This window comes from Schistocerca nitens, chromosome 4 (assembly GCF_023898315.1).
Source record: "Schistocerca nitens isolate TAMUIC-IGC-003100 chromosome 4, iqSchNite1.1, whole genome shotgun sequence".
Classification (NCBI taxonomy): domain Eukaryota; kingdom Metazoa; phylum Arthropoda; class Insecta; order Orthoptera; family Acrididae; genus Schistocerca; species Schistocerca nitens.
Genome location: NC_064617.1, coordinates 50070581 through 50095242, shown reverse-complemented (window position 1 = coordinate 50095242; position 24662 = coordinate 50070581).

The following is a 24662-nucleotide window of genomic DNA, read 5'->3' as shown; positions in this document are numbered from 1 at the left end:
TCTGCGCAAGAATGGTCTAATGTCTGTATTTGTGTCTTTGTATTCTATATATGTCAGCTGAAATTTTTCTTCTATATCTAACATGTGTGTCACTGTATGTTCTATTTGTGCTTGTTCTGGTGGCTGTCTTAAGATTTTGTTTTCCTCTGATTGTTTAATTGATGCGTGTTGTTGTTTGCTTGTTTGCTCTGGGATGTTTGAGTCCATTACTGTATTTTCTTCTTCTTCTGATTGCACATTATTTTGTTCCAGTATTTGTTGTACTTCTTGTTTGATGTTTTCTAATTCTGACTGGGGTTTCCTGTTATTTTTGATTATTACACGGATCTGATCAGCTAGTCGTTGTTCTGTTAAAAATTTTAATTCTGGGTATCTGGTAATAAATGTTGTGTATACTTGTGATCTGTATCCAGTTGTGTTGGTTCCTAGGTTTGTTGCTTGGTAATAACAGAACATGAGGTGTCGATTAACTTCATCAGACCATCTCATCTTCTGTGTTTGTTTTCCTTCTAGGGTGGTTGCAGGAAGCATATCCTGTAAAACACCTCTATTTGGATTTAAATCATTTTCCGTGTCGCTAGCAGTGTCGTTACGATTGTGGACGGGAATAGGGTTCAAGCGTCGTCCCCGACCATGACAGCGCTTGTCCGAGGCTCCATTAGTTCTGTCCTGAACCAACTAATCAGACTAAAAGGGGGGTTAGCCCTATTAGTGGTTTGTTGTTTTCGTCGCCTTTTACGACTGGCAGAACATACCGGCGGCCTATTCTTTTCCCGGTCCTCCATGGGGTTTACTATTCTCATTATTATTATTATTATTATTATTATTGAAATGCCGGCCGGGGTAGCCGAGCGGTTCTAGGCGATACAGTCTGTAACCGCGCGACCGCTAAGGTCGCAGGTTCGAATCCTGCCTCGGGCATGGATGTGTGTGATGTCCTTCAGTTAGTTAGGTTTAAGTAGTTGTAAGTTCTACGAGACTGGTGACCTCAGAAGTTAAGTCCCATAGTGCTCAGAGCCAGTTTGAACCATTACTGAAATCATACATATCTGTTCTAAATTGTGTGGGACTGGTTCTGATCTATCTTCCTACAACAGTTCCGCAAGGATTCTCTGAGAGTGTTTTAGGAATTTGTGTTGAACCTATAGGCTGCAAGGTATTAAGGCAGCAGCTCACTATGGAGAGTTCAGAAGAGTGCAACAATGTGGACAATGATGTAAACAGACATTGATCTCTATGTAGATTCCACTACACTCCCTGTAATGGGAACGTTATCGGTAACAGAAATTAGTGTATGGGTTCCGCTGTACCTATATGTTAGCAAAAAATGAAAATCTTAGATGTTCGTTATTAAGGTTCATTTGTTACTCTGACTTTATGACATCAATCTTAATTGTAATATGTACAGGATGATAAAATATTGATATTGGGTGTTTACAACTTTGAAGCGAAATTCCTAATTATTCTAAGGTTCTTTAATAGTAACATGGCTCATGACCATGTCTGTTGGTCGATGAAATACAAACAAATTAAATAAAATTGGTGCCAGAAGTATCAATCAATCTAAAAATTCACAATGAAAATAACCAAATAATGGAGGTTGGTCGGTAGAGAGAAATCAAAAAGAAGTACACAATTAAAACAATTCAATAACTTCAGACTACAAAGCACTCTACAGTGGCTGATCAGTTCTTTCCGTTAAATCGGATATCTCGCGTTTCTGCTTCAGTTAAGCCCAGCAATCGTGAATGTGTTTAACTACAGGTCATGGCTGAATGTAAGAAAAATATCGGGGACGACCGTAGCTCTGAGTGTCAATTCAACATCACTTGCAGGCTTAGAGCGAGTGAGCGTGTCGACCTTTCGTCGGCGGTGGCAGTGGCGGCTCTCGGCGCGAGCTGTGAACCTGAGAATCTATTCCAAATCCCTCTAGACTGTTGCCATCAAATCACTAACAGCCGTTAACTGTCAATGCTCCGCGAAATTCTCCGTACTAGGAAACATTGCAGCAAAAAAAAAAGTTCAAATGTGTGTGAAATTTTATGGGACTTAACTGCTAAGGGCATCAGTCCCTAAGCTTGCACACTACTTAACCTAAATTATCCTAAGGACAAACACACACACACTCATGACCGAGGGAGGACTCGAACCTCTGCCGGGACCAGCCGCACAGTCCATGACTGCAGCGCCATAGACCGCTCGGCTGGAAACTTTGCAGTTTAATTCCTTAAGAGTTAAGACGGGCCAGTGAACAAGTGTTCACATAATTACTCTCGCAATCGCAATCGTCTCAAACACCCGACGATTTTCTGCAAGAGAAGAGCGAATTTCACTGTCTGCCATTTGCCTATATCAAAGCTGGCGCCTACGCTTTTTCTCAGAGCGTTCATACTTATTATAACTCCACGCACTGGAGTTTCTGTAGCCTATCACAGGCATCGTTTCATTCATGGTGCTGAGTTTATCTTCTGCTACGTAATACTGAGATAAGCAGCTTCTTTCCATGTGGGACTCGCATTCGGGAGGACGACGGTTCAATCCCGTCTCCGGCCATCCTGATTTAGGTTTTCCGTGATTTCCCTAAATCGTTTCAGGCAAATGCCGGGATGGTTCCTTTCAAAGGGCACGGCCGATTTCCTTGCCCGTCCTTCCCTAACCCGAGCTTGCGCTCCGTCTCTAATGACCTCGTTGTCGACGGGACGTTAAACACTCATCTCCTCCTCCTCCTCCTCCATGTGGGTTTTTACACATGTGGCTACAGTGAGTCACCAATGTTTTGAATTGGATTTATCCAAACATTTATGGCCATCTGCAGCCGTGTTCCTGGAGAAAGGCTTTCCAAAGGGTCGTCGTTAAAACGGGGGACGAGGGTAGCTTTTGCCGCTGGTCTGCGCAGTGGCTCGAGCGTTGCATTGTGTCCGCTTAATGTCCCGCTGTGAAGGTTTTATTGTAACAGTGGGACGGGCGTTGCCGTCGTAAAATTCTCGTTCCCTCAGAACGGCGTCTCGTAGGTTGGGTCTGGGAAATTACGTGTGTGCAATTACTAGTGTGAGTGTTAGTGGTTTATATTCATGAAATGCCTGCTTGTTTATTCGATTTGCCTATCAATAAAATTCGTACGTTTTCAAGTAACTGTGTATGTGACATCGATCTAACTGGAATTGTTTCAGGAATTCAACATAATAAGTGTTATTTGTTTGACACCTTACACTATGGCATGTTAAAAATTGAAGGGAACGACAGTTTGTATTTCGAGGGGGGTGGCAGATAGCACACAAACCGTGAATTTCCCCACTCTCACTGCCACCCAAACCTCCAGAGCCAAAGATTGGAACCTGGAGAGGTTCATCTTCTGGTCCATCATCTTCACATGACGTTTGCTTCAGAGAGGCTGGTCTGCTAGCCACTTTGACGTTCTGTGATGTTGTGGACTCACACTTGTGGATATGTCTTCCTGTCATCAGTTTGATCCTCTGCAGTTCCTTGAAGTTTCTAGGTTCTCCATTTTGTTAGATCCTCTATGCCATCTGTATAAAAGTAAAGTCAGTATTATGAAAAGGGATATATTGACGCTGACTATACAGAGGAGGCACAACAAAAAGACTAGAATACATTTTAACTTTCGGCTTAAAGGCCTTCTTCTCAAATAGAAAATACACACAAATTCACACAATCGCAGCTCACCCACACACGACCAATGTCTCTGGCAACTGAGGCAACACTGTAACTGTGCCTGATGGGAGAAGCAGTCCAAGACTGGTGGGGCGGCTGGGGCAAGGAGGGGTGGGATGGCAGAGTAGGGGTGGAGTAACACGTAGTGCTGCTTGTGGGGGCATGCAGGGATGTGGTGGAGAGATCTAGTACTACTAGATGCAGTTGGGAGGTTTAAGAAGAGGAGAGGCAAGGGGAGCGAAAAGGAGAGAAGGGTAAAAAAGATTAGTAATGTTGTTGGTGAAATGAAATCTGTGGAGTGCTGGAGTGGGAGTACGGATGGGGTAGGTGTGTGAAGCACAGGGACTAGCGAACGTAGAGGCCAGGGGGGTTACAAGAATATAGGATATATTACAGGAAGAGATCCCACCTCTGTAATTCAGAGAAGCTGGTGTTGGTAGAAAGGATCCAGATGGCAAAGGCTGTGAAGCAGTCACTAAAGTGAAGTACATCGTGTTGGACAGCATGTTCAGCAACTGGATGGTCCAGCTGTCTCTTCGCAACAGTTTGTTAGCGGCTTTTCATGCACACAGATGGCTGTTAGCTGTCATGCCCATGTAGGAAACTGCACAGGGTTACAGCTTAGCTCGTAGATCACGTGACTACTTTCATTTGTAGCCCAGCCTTTGACGGGATAGATGATGCCTATGACAGGACTGGACTAAGTTATAGTGGGAGAACCTAGCAGTCCAACCCTGCCCTCACTACGTCCATTACTGTTCCCACAATAAGAGCCACACCCTCCTCTACCACTATCCTGCCGTCCTCCCCCTCACATTCCCACTCTCCCCCTCACCCTACCACTCACAGATTTCTTCTCCCATCAGACACAGTTGCTCACAGTCTGGAGTCAGTGGCCAGTGGCAGTGGTCATATCTACATCTACATCTACATCAGTACTCCGCAAGCCACCTGACGGTGTGTGGCGGAGGGTACCCTGACTACCTCTATCGGTTCTCCCTTCTATTCCAGTCTCGTATCGTTCGTGGAAAGAAGGATTGTCTGTATGCTTCTGTGTGGGCTCTCTGATTTTATCCTCATGGTCTCTTCGCGAGATATACGTAGGAGGGAGCAATATACTGCTTAACTCTTCGGTGAAGGTATGTTCTCGAAACTTTAACAAAAGCCCGTACCGAGCTACTGAGCGTCTCTCCCGCAGAGTCTTCCACTGGAGTTTATCTGTCATCTCCGTAACGCTTTCGCGATTAGTAAATGATCCTGTAACGAAGCGCGCTGCTCTCCGTTGGATCTTCTCTATCTCTTCTATCAACCCTATCTGGTACGGATCCCACACCGCTGAGCAGTATTCAAGCAGTGAGCGAACAAGCGTACTGTAACCTACTTCCTTTGTTTTCGGATTGCATTTCCTTAGGATTCTTCCAATGAATCTCAGTCTGTCATCTGCTTTACCGACGATCAACTTTATATGATCATTCCATTTTAAATCACTCCTAATGCGTACTCCCAGATAATTTATGGAATTAACTGCTTCCAGTTGCTGACCTGCTATTTTGTAGCTAAATGATAAGGGATCTATCTTCCTATGTATTCGTTCATGGTGTTTTTGAGTGCCTTTCGTTTAAGATCATCTTGCTTCCTGACGAGGCTCACTTTCACCTGAACGGTCAGTAAGTAAAACTGCCGCTTCTGGAGTGCAACGAATCCTAAACAGAGCACGAGAGACCCCTACAATCGCAAAAAGTTACTGTTTGGGCTGCGATGTCGGCTCGAGGAATAACTGACCCGCACGTTTTCGAGGACGGGAGCGGTCGTGCAGTTACAGTGAATTCGAAATGTTATGTTTATAGATATTAAATGACTGTTTGGTGCCTGAAATGCGAAACTTTCCTAGATATAACCAGAGAACTTGGTTTCAGCGAGACACACGTCCAGTGCATATTGATATTGAGGATGGCGACATAAATCAGCCCCTATGGAGTTCATATCTGAGCCCCATGCACCCTTCTTATGCGGAAATGTCAAATCTAAAGTCTATGTCAATAATCTGACTTCTCTGGAGTAAGAGAAGGAAAACCTCCGTAGCAAAGCGGCAACCGTCCCAGTGTCTACATGCCGAGCCATCACGCAAAATTTTATTCATCGTTTAAATGACTGCCGTAGGCCTGCTGGATTTCATTTAAATGACATATTTTTAAGAACTAAATTCCCAAACTATATATTTCAGTAGTAAGTAAAGATTTTGTTGATAGACTTCAACCTTTATTTTGTTTTGACACATGATATATAAACACTCGTTTGAGACACACTATATAAATGTAACTTACTTGATGCGGCTCTGACAAACGTTTTAGTGCGCCTGGACATGCTGCGTGCTGCTTCGCGGATGCTCCTGCGTACAGAAGATCTACTCCTATAGCTGTGCTCCAAAGCGTCTAAGCACGGTGGGGCTGTTCCCCCGGTGGCTGGGATACGTTTGACAAGAGGAGAAACGTGCGGCGTACGCGTCAACGGTTGGTGGAGGAGCCAGCGGCGCCCGCTGTGAGTGGCGGCTGCCGGTGTTTTGTTCTGCGCTGCTTTGTGCCGCCCCGTATCGGCGCCCGCCCGCCACTGCCCGCCTGTTTGTCCGTTTGTATGTATGTGTGAGCCAGAGCTGGCCCACATTTCTCATCTCCGACCGCCCTGGACCTTTGCCCAGACAGCGCGCCACACACTAACAGGCGGTGGCGCCCCCGGCAAACACCTACGCTGGCGGGTTTCCTCGTCTCTAACAAACAGCTCTCTCATAAAATCTCGTTGTGCAAACCGCGCCAAATCCGAGTTGAGGCTCGAGCTTTCGGAGATGATCACCATTTTCGTCGTCAGAAGATAACTACTGCTGGTAACGAGGTCTGCCTCCTTTACAGTGGCGTTCAAACCTGTCGTTGGTCGGGAGGCATCGCTCAGTACTCCAGTATCTACTCTGACGTCACCCGAAGGCCGGGATTTGAATGCTCAAATGCAGAAAATTGGCAGTGAGGCAGTCACCCCCACTCCCCTCCCCACCGGACCACGAATTAATCAGTCCCCTCGTATGACCATAGAAATTCCGTTTTTTTAATATATTTTTTTTTTAATTTTGAATACGCTTTGCCTCATGTGCTCGTTTCCAGGCAACATTAAAACTGTTTGGCGCACGGACGAATTTCTGGGGCTTGTTTTAATACGGAGTTTCAACAGAGATGGAGATTATGATCTCAGTGGTGCCTCGAAATGAGCTCCTGACGCGAACAATTTTCAAAGAAATAAAACAAAAAACTGCAATTCTTAAGGCGATGTGTTGGCGTGATTTCCGATCGCCCTGGACCCTCAATCCCGGCCTGGATGGGGAGGGTTAATGTATCTTTCCGCGAGGCCAGTAATTTAACACACACACACACACACACACACACACACACACACACACACACAGAGAGAGAGAGAGAGAGAGAGAGAGAGACTTGTGGGATATTCAGTCACTATTGCTTTTTTACATTTCAAATTTCTGTGCCATCGACGATTATATTCCTTCGACACTTCAGGCCCTGGTTGCTACTGAGGATCATCATTCCTTACTTCCAGGTATAAGGTGGTAATGAATATTCGGACTTTCTTGGAAACAGATCGGCGAGTTCGACTTTTGAACAATAAAATACTTAACGATACAACGCGATGAACTATGCGTAGCTCTTCCTGCAAACGACGTGAGCACGATTACCCGATTCAGCCCTCTGTAACATATAAATTCATTATTTATAAAGCAGTATTATGATAGTAAAAGGTCAGTTACAACAACTGGCAGGAATTTGAAACAAGAAAGAAATCATTATTATTTCGTAAAAGGACATAACAGATGATTCGGCAATATTACCTCTTGCTACATCGACGGCGAAGTCACAAAAAGAGGGAGTCACAAAAAGAGGGAGTCACAAAAAGAGGGAGTCACAAAAAGAGGGAGTCACAAAAAGAGGGAGTCACAAAAAGAGGAAGTCTCTGAGTCCTTCAAAATTCATTTCTTTCTTTCAGAAACATGAATGTGGATCTTCTGTATACATTGATTTTACCTTTCATATATAGACTCTCTGAATTTTCTTTAGTTTAGTTTACATACTATCTGTACATTTAATAGTTTTTAATGGGTTGAAGCTTCTTCGCATTTTTCAGATACATTTTACCAGGCTGCTTACTACCTCACTGTTGATTTCTCGCATTTACGCATGTGGATCGCGCCGTCCAGGTGACGTTAATCCGTAAATACAAGTTCGAATACCAAGCGGCGTCGCCCTTCCAGTGGCAAGCTTGAACGCCACTATAAAGGTTGCAGACCTTGCTCCCGGCAGACAATCATCTCCTGGCAGAAAAGACGGTGTTTACCTTCGAAAGTTCGACGTTTAACTCACATTTGACGCAGTCTGATCCAGGCGGAGGTTCGAGTCCTCCCTCAGGCATGGGTGTGCGCGTTTGTTCTTAGGATGATTTAGGTTAAGTAGTGTGTAAGCTTACGGACTGATGACCTTAGCAGTTAAGTCCCATAAGATTTCACATACATTTTATGACGCAGTCTGTACACACGGAAGACTATGTACAAGGATGTTGCCGCTGAAAACTTACATGCCAATTGAAGTATATGGCATGAATATCACACCTAAGCTAGTACAGTCAATATTTCAAAGGTCACGATTTGGAAAGTAGAAAGAAGAGAGAGAGAGAAGAGAGAGAGAGAGAGAGAGAGAGAGAGAGACAACAAATGAATCACGTTATTCCCAGCAAAGGAAAAGTTACCTTTATGACAGGGCACGGCCGGTGGCTACAATACTTAGGGTTCAATAGGCACACAATCATCAGTAGTAAGAGACTGAGGTGGTACAGGAGCCTCTGAGCAGGCGCGAGTTGCATCTAAGAGGCCTGACCCCACGAAACACAGGTGCTAATTTGGAATACCGATACATTAAAGTTAGCGAGCTTGTAACAGAAAAAATATCGTAATGAACTACAGATGTATAGAGTAGGTATTAACAATACAGATATAAACACAGGTCTGATAGATATTTACCAGATCGATCAGGTGAATAAGTGTGCAGGTGTCAATGACGGGGCAGTGCAAATACACGTCAGCAGAGAGATCGCTGTGGGATAGAATGTCGTGAGGTAATATGCAAGTGGCAGACGAATGAATGCTTGAACATAATTTAAGAAGTTTTTGTGCTCATCAGTGAGGAACTAGTTAGATGCAGCTCTCCACGCTTGTACCTAACGTAGTTTCGTGCCAAAAATAATTTGTTTGTATATTTTTGTAAAGATCATGGCCGTGCGGTTCTGGCGCTGCAGTCCGGAACCGCGGGACTGCTACGGTCGCAGGTTCGAATCCTGCCTCGGGCATGGGTGTGTGTGATGTCCTTAGGTTAGTTAGGTTTAAGTAGTTCTAAGTTCTAGGGGACTTATGACCTAAGATGTTGAGTCCCATAGTGCTCAGAGCCAATTGAACCATTTGTAAAGATCATAATTTGACACTGCTCTTTCCAGAAAATTGCTATCAAAATCAAATAACTAGTCCAGCACAGCTGACTGACCATCATTTTGTAGTACAGTATTAAAGAAATATACATAAATGATCACCGTTGATGAAACAGGCACTATTGAGATTGTCAAATTCTTTGCAAATTCAGTAAGCCATATTTAAATGCAGAAAGTTCCATAGTTAAATCCTTTCTTATCGTTTCGAGGGGCACTCAACACTTTCTGTAATTCACGAAGATGTGTTTTTGCAGGACACGTCCCATCGCGAGTCATTGGATGCGACCCACAAACTGTGTGTCAAAGTACGTAATTGTGTTCAGTTGCATTTCTATATCGGGCGAGCCGGCCGGAGTGGCCGAGTGGTTCTAGGCGCTACAGTCTGGAACCGCGCGACCGCTACGGTCGCAGGCTCGAATCCTGCCTCGGGCATGGATGTGTGTGATGTCCTTAGTTAGTTTTAAGTAGTTTTACGTTTTAGGGGCCTGATGACCTCAGATGTTAAGTCCCATAGTGCTCAGAGCAATTTGAACCATATATCGAGTGTTAAAAAACATTCAGTATTCCATTCTGCTACCTAGGCAGTAAAATAACCAATGGCGGACAGAGCAAGGAGGACATCAAAAGCAGACTAGCAATGGCAAAAGGCCATTCTTGGTCAAGAGAAGTCTACTGATACCAAATATCGCCCTAAATTTGAGGAAGAAATTTCTGAATATGTATGTCTGGAGTACAGCAGTGGTGCTACAGACGGATGTTGAAAATTAGGTGGACTGATAAGGTAATGAATGAGGAGGTACTAAGCAGAATCGGAGAGGAAAGGAATATGTGGAAAACACTGATAAGCAGAGGGGCAGGATGACAGGACATCCATGGAAGTCATTCCATGTCTGAACAGATGTCCTATCATCCTGCCCTTCTGCTTACCATGGTACTAGAGGGAGTTGTAGAGGGCAAACATTGTAGAGGAAGACGGAGATTGCAATACATCCGGCAAATAATCTTGGTACTAGAGGGAGTTGTAGAGGGCAAACATTGTAGAGGAAGACGGAGATTGCAATACATCCGGCAAATAATCATGATCTGGGATGAAGAGGTTAGCACAGGAGAGGAATTCGTGTGGTGCTGCATCATACAAGTCAGAAGGCTGATGATCAAAGCAAAAAATCCATATATTGACAGAACACTACACATGGACGCTATAATGCATACCTGAAGAGGTATGGGCACTTGTTCATCTACGCTACTGTGAAACAAAATCTCATCTACTGCCAGCTCTTTGCTGCTACAGACAACCTCCAGAATGTGAGAACACACTCCTCTGTTATAGTCCATGGATACAGCATACAGTAAACATCTGTTATGTTATTACTGTAAACCGTTATCACATTTCTTAGTAAGTTCACCTGACCATAATACAATGACACCATCTCGTTGGTAAGTGCAGAGAGAAACTTCAATAAAAAGACGTTTCACAGGCTTATAAAAACACAAACCGTTCCCTTTACGACTAATGTACGTACTACTCTTACGCAAAACTGTGAATACAGTTTACAGTAATGACACTAACAGATATTTACTGCACGTCTTCTCCATCGAATATAGCAGAGTTGTGTGTCCTCATTTGTTTACTAAATTCTATAGGTCGTTCGTAACAGCAAAGAACTTGCAGAAAAAAAGATGTTTCACAGCAGCGAAAATTAACAAGTACTCAAGCTCTTACGGTATGCATTTTAGAGTTCATGATTACAAGATTATTTTTTCTTGTATTTGCCCACACAACCATGTCTCAAAATACGAAATTTCTTCTAACGTTCTTCGTATTATACAAGGTGAATCACCTAAAACTTGCACCGCAGATATTGCAGAAATCGAAAAATGCTGCTGAGATGTTGTTTTCATAGAATGAGTTGGTAGTCAGGGACTCGTATTCTTAGCCAATCAACAGATTGTAATAATACTTAGGAAGTGTATTTATGTGGAAACGTACACTGTTTTTTAAACAGGACAATGCCTATTGACATTAACAAGCTAAAGTAAAGTAAATTAAAATGTCAGTGCTCTTTGTTGCAGTTGCAAATCATTTACCACACTCATGTTTATAAATTAAGGATAATGCTGATACATGGTGAAACAATGCTCTGGTGGGCGGTTTTCGGGTTTAAATCACCTCGGAGTATGGCCATGCGGTGCATTTGACATGAGGTCGTCTCACGGTGGCGCTAGCAGCAGTCCACATATGCAGAGGTGTGTTGGTGCGTGTCAGAGTACGGTGTAGCGAGTAAGTGTGCAGACGTTTTCAGACGTGCTACAGATAACTCAGGGTTGCAAATGGACACATATTGATGACTTTATGAGGGATAGAATACTAGGGCTACTGGAGGCTGGTCAAACAGCAGATCGTAGCACGGGCCCTCCGTGTGCCACAAAGTGTGATCTCAAGATTATAGGAACGATTTCAGCAGACAGCAAACGTATCCAGGCGCTACAGTACGGGACGTCCACAGTGTACAACACCACAAGAAGACCGACATATCACCATCAGTGCCCGCAGACGGCCACGGAGTACTGCAGGTAGCCTTGCTCAGAACCTTACCTCAGCCACTGTGCCTCCAGACACACAGTCTACAGAAGACTGAACACACATGGTTTATTCGCTCGGAGGCCTGCAAGGTGCATTCCGCTGACTCCTGGCCACATGAGAGTCCGTGAAGCCTGGTGTCATAACACAGTACATGGTCATTGGAGACAGTGGTCCCAGGTAATGTTCACGGACGAGTGTAGGTATAGTCTGAACAGTGATTCTAGCCGAGTTTTCATCTGGCGTGAACGAGGAACAAAACCCCTTAATGTCCTTGAAAGGGACGTGTATGGAAGTCGTGATTTGACGGTGTGGGGTGGGATTATGATTGGTGCACGTACACCCCTGCATGTCTTTGACAGAGGAACTGTAACATGTCAGGTATATCTGGACGTAATTTTTCACCAGTAAGTCCGCCTTTTCAGGGGAACAGTGGGTCCTACCTTCCTCCTGATGGATGGTAACGCACGGCCCCACCGAGCTACCATCATGTAGGAATACCTTGAAACAGAAGATATTAGGCGAATGGAGTGGCCTGGCGGTTCTCCAGACCTAAACCCCGTCGAGCACGTCTTCAAACCCCTTCTTCAGGAGCTCCGACAGGCACTGGTGCAAGAATGGGAGGCTATAACCCAGCAGCGGCTCGACCACCTAATCCAGAGTATGGCAACCCATTGTGCGGGCTGTGTACGTATGCATGGTGATCATAGCCCATATTGATGTCGGGGGACATGCGCAGGAAACAGTGGCATTTTGTAACACGTGTTTCGGGACGGTACAGATCTCTGTCGCTTGTGTTCCCTATGTGCCTATGCTATTAGCGCCATTTTAGTGTAATGGCACGTTGTGGGGCACCACATTCTGCAATTATCCTTAATTTATGAGCATGCGTGTAGGTATCGTGTTTTGAAACGTTCCCACACCGATACTTGCACAACACATGTAGTAGCACACACTAAAGAACAACACAAGTGTATACACTAGTTATGCTGGTTCTGACTAGTAACGAGGCAACTGACCGTCACATGCCGCGTGCAAAATGACCACCGGGAGCGGCAATACACGCTTCAAGTCTGGTATGGGCAGACTACTGTACACACGCTAGCATTTCAGCGGAGATACCCGAGCAGGCTGCAGTAATATGTCGTTGCATATCGTCGGATGTAGTTGTTATGTCATTGTAGACAGCGTCTTTTAACTTTCCCCACAGAAAAAAAAAGTCTGCAGGTGTCAATTCAGGGTCCTTTGCATCCAATCCCAACGATTCAGAAACAGTTCGTGAAGACATGCTGTAGTACTTTGAGCACTACAGGCTGGACAACCGTCATGTTAGTACCACAGGTTCCTTCGAGTCTGCAGAGGAACATCAACTAGCATCCGTGGAAGATGGTCTGTTAGGAGACTGCGATACTTGTGCGCGTTCAGAGTTCCGTCTTTGAAATACGGGCCTATGTGCTGTTCATTCACTGCGCTACACCATACGTTTACACTCCATGGGCGCTGATGTGCCACCTGACGAAGCCAACGGAGACTGTCAACAGCCCAACACGCGTAGTGCATGTTTCGGTGGCCTACCTGGCCGAGATTGGTAAATGTGGCTTCACCTCTAAAGAAAATGTATGTCACATATAGAATATCTTGCCTTGATGCCCATGTACAAAAGGTAACACGATTTTCATAATGCTTTCCATGCAGCCCCTGGTGGAGAGAGATGTAACAGGGGTGGAACATCTGTCGATGGAAATGCGTAGGACACTTGCCTGAACCATGCCTATTCCTCGTGCGATTGCGCGGGAGCTACAGTGCCGCTCAACTGCACCACCAGCAGAACATTCATTTCCTCTTCTTCTGTCGTCACTTGTTCCCTTCTGTTACTTTGTCCAGGTGTTGTACTACAACTTTCTTGTAATTGGTTGAAGAGGTTGATTAACTGTCGAGGTTGTTGACATCTATTGGGATATATTCCCGCACATACCGCACAAGAACAACCTACATTCTTCCTACACATTCCATACACCATGAGCATGTCTGCTTTTTCTGCATTGGTAAATCTCATAGTCCACTCGCGACCTGCTGTTTAGACTGTCACACGCTAACAGACTAGCGTGTAGCGAAGCACTCAAGGAAGAGACACGCAATCCGTAAGCAATCATGACAACATCGGAGCCGGCAGCTACGCTGGTTGAATGTCACAAAAAACTGTCGGTGACGAAAGTATCTCGAAAACGAGTCGTACTACAGTGCTGCGACGAAGACCACTGACATTCTAATTTATGCTACTTTTAGTTTTTTAACGTCAATTTAAAAATTGCATGTTTGCACAAAAAAATACATTTTATAAGTATTATTAGACTCTGTTGTTTGGGTAAAAAAGCGAGCTCTTGATTAAGAATCCATCCTCTGGAAATCGCGCATCGTTAGAACTTCTCATTTCCGCAATATTTGCAGTGCAAATTTTAGGCGATTCACTCTTCATACGATGTTGGCGCTCCTTCCTGAACTGTACCCACTCCATGAGCGAAATATAGAACACTGTATGACATTAACGGAAAGTGTGTTTTTGAAATCTCTTGGTTGTATTCGAGTAGTTACAGGATTGCGCATATCATTATGGAATGACGCTTAGGTCAATATATGAAGAGAGTTGCATGTTCTCAAAATATAATATCGCTCTATTCTGTTTCCTCTTATGAAATGTAAACGAAGCTGACATACATTTTACACAGTAACGTGCGCCACAGGTACTTAAAAAGGAAATGAAATTGATGTTAATTTCCCATTATAAGTGCCCCCTCACTGCTCATGACACTGACAGATGCACTGCAGAAAGTATCAGGGGACTATAAATTTAATTAAAATTACTGGAGCATGATTATTAAAACAAGTCTAAAAAATTTTAATTATAGGTGTACCTTAATTGCGATTGCCTGCAAGTTTAATAAACCCACAAGTACTTAGACGTGTTTCTTTACTGTTACAGCATTGGTGGTATATAAGCGGGCATTAAATTAATTACAAAACAATTATAAGAATCCGTGTTAGAGTTTATACGAAAATATCGATGCCCATTGTTTTGTAGTGGTACGAGTTTCTCCATAGCTTTCTTGGTCAGCACAAGGGATACAGATAAGTGTAGCTGTTAAATATTGTCTTGTTTGTGCATCGTAACATGTTTGTTTGTCTGGTTTCTAGAAACGATTTTCTATTCTACGTCACACGAGCGACGCCGGAAGCACCGACGACGGCGGCAGTCTTCAGCCAACCGACGAGTCGTAGGCGCACCTGGTCGACGTCGCCATCCATTCGACGGTCACGGATAATGAGATTCCTCACGCGTCAATTCCCGATTGCGACGTTTCTTGAAGAAATGAAATGCGTTGTCGTGTAGTTTTGAACTCTGTGCTGTCAGTCTGTATCAAGATGGTTGTGATAAAATGTAATGTACGCCAAGAGGAGTCATTTCTTATCTTGTGTGTCTCATGTTGAATGAGGAGAATGAAATAAAATTATGAAGAAGTGTGTAACGTTACCATGAACAGTTTTGACTTGCTTTCAAAGACGAAAGGTTTGATGTCGTCTGAAATATTTGAATCTATTAAGAGGTAACAATATTTCTTCCAATTGCGAAGAATTCGTAGAGAATTAAAGTCAATTCGTTCGTCATAAAGTTCGCAATAAGTAGCGTCATTGATATTTGTCGTAGTTTACTTAAAGTAACCCGCAGTAAAACTAAAATTGAAACAGTAAAAAAAATGGACCTTGTTGTGTCAAACAGAAGAAATTTTAGGCACAAAATCCGCAACTGGACAATTGGCCAGGCAGAGAAATGCAAGAACATCAGGACAACGCGTTCTATCGAGCGGAAAAGAACTCTTTCTCAGAGAGTGTAATTAGCGGTGTGGACACAACAAAGGAGAAGCCTAACAGGTCACTGAAAGTGGCCTTTGTTGCGCATCGTGCGGGCAGCAGGTCCCAGAGGGGAATGATGATTCGCAGTAACTGAGGCTAATCAATGGAGCATGTGCAAATGACTAGCCTGCAGTTATCACAATGTCGTAATTCTTACTACTATTTGAGGACCAATAACGAAGATGGATTACATAAAGATACAAAAGAAACAAATCCGGATAAGTAGGACACACACACACACCAAGGTTTCAGTACAAACTTCATTACATAAAAAGTTCATCCACCCCGGGAATCGATATCGATACAGGCAACATACGCATTTATCCATTCCCGAGAAAAAAGGTTCTCAACAGGACAGACAGACAGATAAATTTGCTATTTTTTTTCGTACGATATAAATACAGATTAATAATTTTCGGAGTCTGCCCTTTCCTTGTACTGTGAAACCTTGAGTTTTAAGAAATATCTTGATTCCAGGTCAATGGGAAGTATCCTATAGATTTTGATAAGTGACTTAGCGAGTCACATAAATGGCCTTATCTTTTGATTTCATCGACTTAGAAGTATCGATTTTTTATACCACCTACGAACCTTAGCTCTTAATACGCGACATCAATTTAAATACATCTACCCGTTCCTGAGAAAATGCATTTTTAACAATTTGACACACTGACGGAAGGACAGAAGAGTGATCCTGTAAGAGTTCCGTTTTTACCGGTTAAGGTACGGAATCCTAAAAAGAGTAAAATGTTTCTCCTGAAATTCGGACACAATCGGATTGGATCATGCTACCAAAATAAGGGTAATAAGGTAGTAAATAAAAGTTTCAAAGTTATCAGTAAAGGTAGCACTAAATGGCTATCAAAATGTTCCTCTCTTTTTAGCGCATTTTATGGCAAAGCAACAGCGTGAGTCTGAATTCAGAATTTAAGGCAGCAATTTCGTTGCTGGAGCGAGGAGCGGCGCCACCCGCACGCAACCACAACCACAACTACAAGCGGCTGACCAGCAGGCGCAAGCGACGCCTTATCACTGACTGTGGTGCGACACGCGAGGCGGACCCGCTGTGGAAAAAACCGGGCTTACGTCGGACGGAGGACTGGCGTGAGAAAACGCTTAGCTTGGCGCTTATCTCTCTCGATCCGGCATGCAAGCGCTCACGCTCTCTCTCTCTCTCCCTCTGTCAAACACACACACACACACACACACACGGAAAGGGATCATAAGATCTACACAGACACACCATGCGGTTTTTTCCAGGAGATATCAGTAACTTCTTCTTCTTGTTTCGTACATGCCAACTGAGGGCTACGACATTCAACTGATTTGTAATGAGGTCGTTTTCATGTTCGCTCAGTATATGCTCATCCTCCCTTTCTTTTCTCCAGAGCGCCGCTGTCTCCTGTTTCGGTCGTTTCTCCCGGAACCTCACTCGCCGAAGCATTCTCCTGACAAATATCCGGTCTTTCAGGTCACTTCTTATACCTCTCCATTTCCTGCAGATCTTTTATCCCTTCCATCAACCATAGTAACTTAGTACTCCTATCAGCACGCGAGAACTTACTCGTCAACCTACTGTGATGAATCCTGTAGACGTGTCCTCAGAAGGCCTAGCCATGTCCGTTGTTTTTTCACAGTATTAGTACAGCTGATTTGGTCGTCCTTTATATTTGCTATCTTTCTTGACTGGTCGCTCTGCCTCCCTCATTATCTTTCTCCACTGACATTTTGGTTTGTCTGGGAGGCCCTTCCTGTTCAGTACTTGACACTCTCAAGCATAGAGAGCTTCAGGTCGGATGACACTAGTGGTGCTTACAAGACAGTCTGCAAAAACGCTGTGCAAGACGTCGTTGTCATTTTTCCACTTCACTGAATTTATATAACTTAAGTAAATGAATGGTAGTGTCTATGATCAACTATAGACCTTAGTAACTGTTCACAAAGAGTCTGGACTGTACATGAATTTTACATTTACAAAATGCTAGCTTAAACATCAATATCTATTGGTAAATGGTCAGCATAAGGTGATTTCACAATTTTTATTGCTACGTAGTCTTACGTATTTGCATCATGTCACATATACTTGTAAAAAGATTGAACTAAGTGATCTATTAGATTCTTTGTACTTCCCATTGAGTTTTGTCTCCATAAGCAATGCCCTCTATTTTTTTATGTGATGGAGGTCCTCTTGTGGTCACAACACAATTAACTGTACAACAAATGTGGCTGATTATGTACTAATCTTGTGGCTAGTTTGGTATCTTTGAAACCACCTCTGATTTCCCAACCCCTCCTCCAACTACTAGCCTCACCCTCTCTTGTCCCGCCTCCCTCCTTCATTCTTATTCCTCAATGTTATCTTTCTTTACTTCACCCTTTCCCATCCCCCATACCCATCCTCAATTTACTCCACCCCCAATATACCCCAGCCCTCCTCCATTTCCCCACTCATTTTTTGTATCTCTACCCCTATCTATTATGACGATTTGCTCTTATTTCACTTTATTCCCTGTACACATGAAAAATAATATATGTGAAAATCGAGTCTGTGCTTAAGGCACACCCGCTAGGTTACATGCAACTTTTGTTGCTAATCAATGAATCTTATGTAATTCAAAGGTATTCATAATGCTGTCCACGACGAACTACATATAGTAGCTGATATTTGCAATGAGGCTAGGCTCTAGACATTTTAAATAAACTCTCCAGTTTTTTTATGCAATCACATACGTCATATGAAGCATGAAGTGCAATTATTATGCACAAGCCGCAGTCAATCCACCACATACATATGTTAAAGAACAATATAAAGTACTTTTACTCATTTCATATCAGCATCGTTTGCATTTATAACTTGTACATACGTTCAACTGATATATAAATCCTGAATTTTGTTACCATAAGCAGTGCCAGCTACCGGCTTGTGATGTAGCTCTGCTTAGCACTTTTTCCGATAAGCAGTGCCATCTGTCGGTTTGTGTTGTAATTCCACTCAGTTCTTCGAGTATTCAGTTAGTTGTAAGACACATGTAACAGAAAAATAATTAGTCTGATGGTTCCTACGTTTACTTCTTTAAACTTTTAAAATTTCAGTATGCAAGCTGCAGGTAGTTGGCAATCATTACGGTAGCGCCCTCTTGTAACCGCCTTGAACTAAGACCACCTAGCACTACGATCAGTTCGTACTTAGCCGCGTTTCACAGCAGATGCCGAGGCACAATGTACCCATATGTGAACAAGTAAACAGTTTTTAGCATGATTTTTTTACTATCAAAATTTGGTATATTCACTGTGATATTAATGTAATCACTACTTATTTATGATACTGACTACACAATTTTTTTAGCCTTTGGAAATGATGTAATATCGAAAAGTATAAGGCAATTTTCATCCGATAAAAAGTGTGTATTAGACAAGCGAAGCTTCAAGTCTGGTTCATTTTCGTGTTATGGGCGATAAACTTTTAGTTAAAACTGCTCTTGAACAGTTGGTATGCCAATTCCAGCTTGTTTACTCCTATTGATATTGCTACTCTGTGGGTTCCAGTCACTCTCCCTGATAGTTAAACCTACCGATCGTCTCGATTTCTTGCAGTTCCAGGTGCAGTGTGGAAGGCGAATCACTATTGTTCATGATGCATTGTGTTTTTGCAAGTGACATACTGAGCTCTATCTTTCCTGCTTATCGCCTGAGACCACTGAACTGATGTTTACACAGAAGTGCCAGGTCGTCGGCAGATGCCAGGTAATTTATATCGAGCCCACTGTGGTTGTGCCCCAGACAGAATTTGGAAGTCCCTGGTTAGCTAACCCCTTTCACCATGATTTTATTGCGTTGTCCATTGCACAGTTTAAGAGGCGAGTCCATTTAAATTTTATATGCTAAGACTAGTTGCAGGTATCTACACAAGGCACATGGGTGTTGCAGCGAAGGCTACACTGAATCACCGTGGTGTGTTCGCACCTAAAATTCTTCGAGAAGGCCGGCCGAAGTGGCCGCGCGGTTCTGGCGCTGCAGTCTGGAACCGCGAGACCGCTACGGTCGCAGGTTCGAATCCTGCCTCGGGCATGGATGTGTGTGATGTCCTTAGGTTAGTTAGGTTTAACTAGTTCTAAGTTCTAGGGGACTAATGACCTCAGCAGTTGAGTCCCATAGTGCTCAGAGCCATTTGAACCATATTCGAGAAGGAAACGGATCGTTGGACGTTATCGCCACTTGTGTGTATTTTCTCCACAAGTAACGTGCCCCATGCGAATCCAGTTTAAACTTTTACATGTATCGCGGATGTGTCTTGAAAACAGATTATAAGATGAAATCAACAGATGTAAAACAAAGGTAATGGAATGTAATCGAATTAAATCAGATGACGTTGGACCGATTAAATTAGGAAATGGGACACTACAGGCAGTCGACGAGTTTCGATATTAAGCAAAATAGCTGATGACGGAATAAGTAGAGACGATATAATCACCATACCGGCAATAGCATGAAAAGAATTTCAGAAAACTGTAACTTTTCAGCTATAATGCTCAGCGTAACTTTTCAGCCATATAAAAGTACAACTTTTCAACTATAATATTCATTGTAACTTTTATGCTTTTGCTAACTTTTGAAACGAAAGTTTTACTTTTGCATTTCAGTGAAACCTTCAGATTTTAACCGGACTGTGTATTTTATGTATATAACTCTGTGTTGAAAGTACCTTCGTGCATAATTAAGTGCATGAAGTGCAATTATTATGCACAAGCCGCAGTCAATCCACCGCATGTGAATATTAGGTTGCTGTATAAACTTTGTGCGTAATCTCAGTATTTAGATTTCCAATGAAAAACACCGATCCACTGAACTAAATTACACCAGAATGTACTTTAAACCCGTTATTGTTTCACTGAATGTAATCTGAACTGATAATTGCTGTTCCCAAAACACAAGACAATGTAATTATGGTCCTGATAATCACTTGGCTTATCTGTGCGACAACCGTTAAACCGGCAGCTGCAGTGCAGTCGTTTCTCTGGAATATGCTCAAATAAATCACGCTAATTTTGACATTACTTAAGTACAACTTTCGGAGTGCAGTGAAAGTAATAATCATATCTTGCGAGCTGTAAAGCGAGTCCGAATTGCTATGATTTAAAACTTTTGAATAGCCAGTGGGATGTGGACGCTCAGTATCGAATAATTTCAAAACTTGGTTCAGTTATAAAATAGTTGTAACAAGCGTGCATCATTGATAATGGTTACTGTAACGTGAAAAGCAAACAAAAAGCTCTTGAAATTAATTCTTCAGGAAAAGCCCATTGCAATCACGAAATTATTTAACAAAATTTACATTCAGTATTTCAAAATAAAAAGGGGTAAAGATCGATTTCATTCTTTCTTGAGTGTATGCCTATTCTCCACTACATGAAGCAACAATGGAAATAGTCAAACAATGACAGTCATAAAATTCAGAACCCAAAAACTGAAAGTGTTCCTCAAACGCAACATCCCATTTGATACAATGCTAGCGCATGCGGCAAATAACTTCTATGACATACACCAACCTCCAGCATTCCGAACTCAGGCCTCCACGCCGGCATCACCGAGCGCTCGATACCGAAGTATTTCTCACGTGGACTGACTGCCTGACAACAACATAAACTTTGGAATCCAGGGGTCTGCTTTATACATTTTAAATTCATATGAATAATCGAGAGACCAACGTGAGCGTTGGATGCTAGGATCTTTGTGAAACAAGATGTTTTACTTCTAGAATGTGAATTTGGCGGCCCTTGAAACTGCCGCCCGGGACACATACCCCGGTTTGCAGCGCCTCCTCCCCCTCCCTCCCCTCCACACCCACTCTCTCTCCGCCGGGCCTGGTCCGATGCTACCGTTCTCGGTTGCGTGACAGTAACGTTCCCAGGCAGGAACTTCCCGTGTAATGTGTGCGGCATCCTCTCTCGCCGGTGGCGACTCGTTAAGACGAGCTGCCGCAGCGCGGGTCTGCGTCAGAACACAGTTATTGGCGGCTCTCGGATGTCTTAAGAGCAGGGCGAGGCGGCGCGGTACAGACGCCGGCGGCAGCGCCGGGCGATGTTTGCCGAGTCAACAGCGGCCCGGCCGCCAGCACCACTCAGCCTGGCTGCTCTGCTGTGCTCTGCTGTGCTCCGCGATGAATGCAAGCACACTGCCAGAGACACCCGCTGCAGAGGTACTCGAGGTGGAGGCTGCTGCACCGAGCGACATTGACGGATAAATTCTTCGCGGTAGATGTTAGAGAGCTTTACTCTCGGACAGAATTTAGCTCTCTAAGAGGCCGCCATGTAAACAGACGTCTCAAGGTCATCTCACCATCGTACAGCAGTGGCAGTCGTAACTTCAAATGTTAATAAAAATTATACATCTCTAGTTTTAGCGTCGATTATGATGGAGTACTTTCGAAAAAAGAATACTTGCCAGATACTTCGGAAAAAATCAAAACGATTGTCACAAGATATTTTGAGGAAAAGTAACTTCTTACTTCAACCCGTGAAAAAAGCGAAACCATTCATATATTTAGACTGATAAAAAAAAGACACATGAACATTTTCAGAGACGAGATACGTAAAACGGTTACGATGTAAAAAATTAAAGTACTGTAAGAGATATGAAATTGTTCCCCCTGTCCAACGAAAAATGTCGTCGCTCATTAATATGCATTTCTTGGGACCTTGTAAAACTTCCAGCGAGAAGGTTGATACGAAAACTATAAAATTAATTTTGGTATCATGTGAGACCTCTTTATCGTACAGTGTCACCTACGAACCCATTTTATCTACGAGAGACTCGTAGTGTTTATACGCCGCAGCTAGTATTTTAGTTCCGACGGTTGGCCTTAATATGAGCTAGAATATTCCCTGCCTCCCGTATATTTTTTATTTGTAGCTCTTACTGACATTTTTTCACGGCACCCATCACCAAAATCGCCGATATTCGCTGCACGACAGTAACTGAAAGTGCTTTTAGGCCAATAGATATGTCGTAGTCAACCAAAACGTATTTGTCCGTATCATTTTGTGAAACCCACGTTTTATCATATTAGAAGACTGTTGTCCTCAGCACGCAAAAACTTCGTTTCAGGACAACAACAGTCTCGGTTCCGGGACGCGTTTCGCCCTTTTGGGACATTCAACAAATTGTGTGAAAGTATCTGCATACGTAATAATTTCGCAACCGAGACTGTGTTTGTTATGATACGCTTTTAAATCAGTTTCTGTAACAGCCTGCCACAACGGAATGGGAAATTTTTTACAAAACTTCGTTTTTGATGCTGCAGTGTCACAGCATACCATTAAAATTTTTCGTCCATCTGTACATTATATGAATCAAAAAGCAATGACCAGAGAAGCACAGCCAGAAAATTAATATTTCAAGTAGAAAACCTCATAGTTTTCTATCCCTCGAATATTCTACCATACCATAGGGGTATAGCTGTATGTACTAAAGCCGTGGCTGAAATCTACAGCTTGGTATATTTCCGTTCTCTTTTCTGTCCCTTTCGTGGAGAATCGAAACACGTGATCACATGTAGAGATTTACCACAAGATCGTGTCATTTTATCAACTTGCGCATAGTTTTTACTATTCCTAGGTTCTTCACTGTTGGCCGGATCAGAAAACAAAAATATCTTTATTACGCTCGACAGGACAGCCTTAGTTTGTTTTCAGCTGTCTTGTCGTTTAAGCACACGAACAGGAGCAGCGCTAAACTGCCATACACACGTGAGGGCACTGCACCGCGGAAGGCAGAAACTACGCGTGAACGGAAGATATCACACGGAGACACTGAACATTCAGCTGGCGCCGACCGGCTGCAGTGTTAACGGTGTATAGTGTATGCTGCGGGCAGTACACAGCCCTCATCACCTCATATGTTCTAACTGTTTGGTGTTGTGTAAGCTATTAAGACCAATGTCGGTAAGGTGTGGAGTCCTGACTTTAATGTCCCATATTTAAGAAAGTTAATATTGGACTTTCCCTTTTACAGCTCTCTCCATCGTATTCACAAAAAATGAGCGTCTGCGGACTGCAGGCAAAAGGCGTCACCTTGAAGTGTCTGACTTAGTGACGGTCTGTTTCTAGCAGAATTCTTCTTCACGAACAGACCTCTCAACAGTGGGAAACAGTCAACACAATGCAGTATACAAGCGAGAGTATCATAGCGTAGGGTTTTGAGGTTTCTAGTTTTGACGGTATCCAGAGACACACAACGCGATGGCCATCTCCACTGATGACACAGCAGTCCTTACCCCCCAGGGGGTCCACAACTCTTTTGTGGATACGTGTGTAGCAAGCACGGGACCCCGAGCTAATGTGGCCTTCCTTCCTTTCCGGGCTGCATACCTTCCCTTTCCACATCCTTCCCCATCCCCATCTTCGCCCTTCCCTTTTTCCCCCTCTGGGAGTATGGTTTGTGCCTACGTCCAGAGACGGACGCTCGAAACTGTAACAAATTCTTTGCTTTCTCAGCTTGCAAGTCTTTGTCCTTCCTCTGTCCTTCTCTTTTCCTTAACTCTTCTCTTTGCCCTTTTCTCCGCTGCGGCGTTTGAGACCTCTCTTCCTTCCTTTCCCTTTCTCTTTTTTCCTCCCTGTGCGTGTCTGAAGGCCGACCCACGCATTTCCGTGCGTAGCCGGTGACGGGGTAACGCGTAATTCCCCGCCCCGGGTAGACAGGTAGGACACGTACGTACCCCCTGGTAACGTCCAGGCCCAGGGAGGGGTGATTACCTGAGCTGATACCTTCCGAAAGTGCCGACTGGTCCCTCCGTCCGTTTGTCGGGAGGTGTGACCTGAGGTGTGAACAATCACCTAAGGCGGGAGTGCCCTCAGAGAGGGCCCCCACAAGGAAGGAGCGCGCCATCGGAGACGCCGGTAATCATGGGGGATACTTTCGCAATGGTTTCCTCATCTTCTACTATGTCAGCTGCCGGCCGCGATGGTCTCGCGGT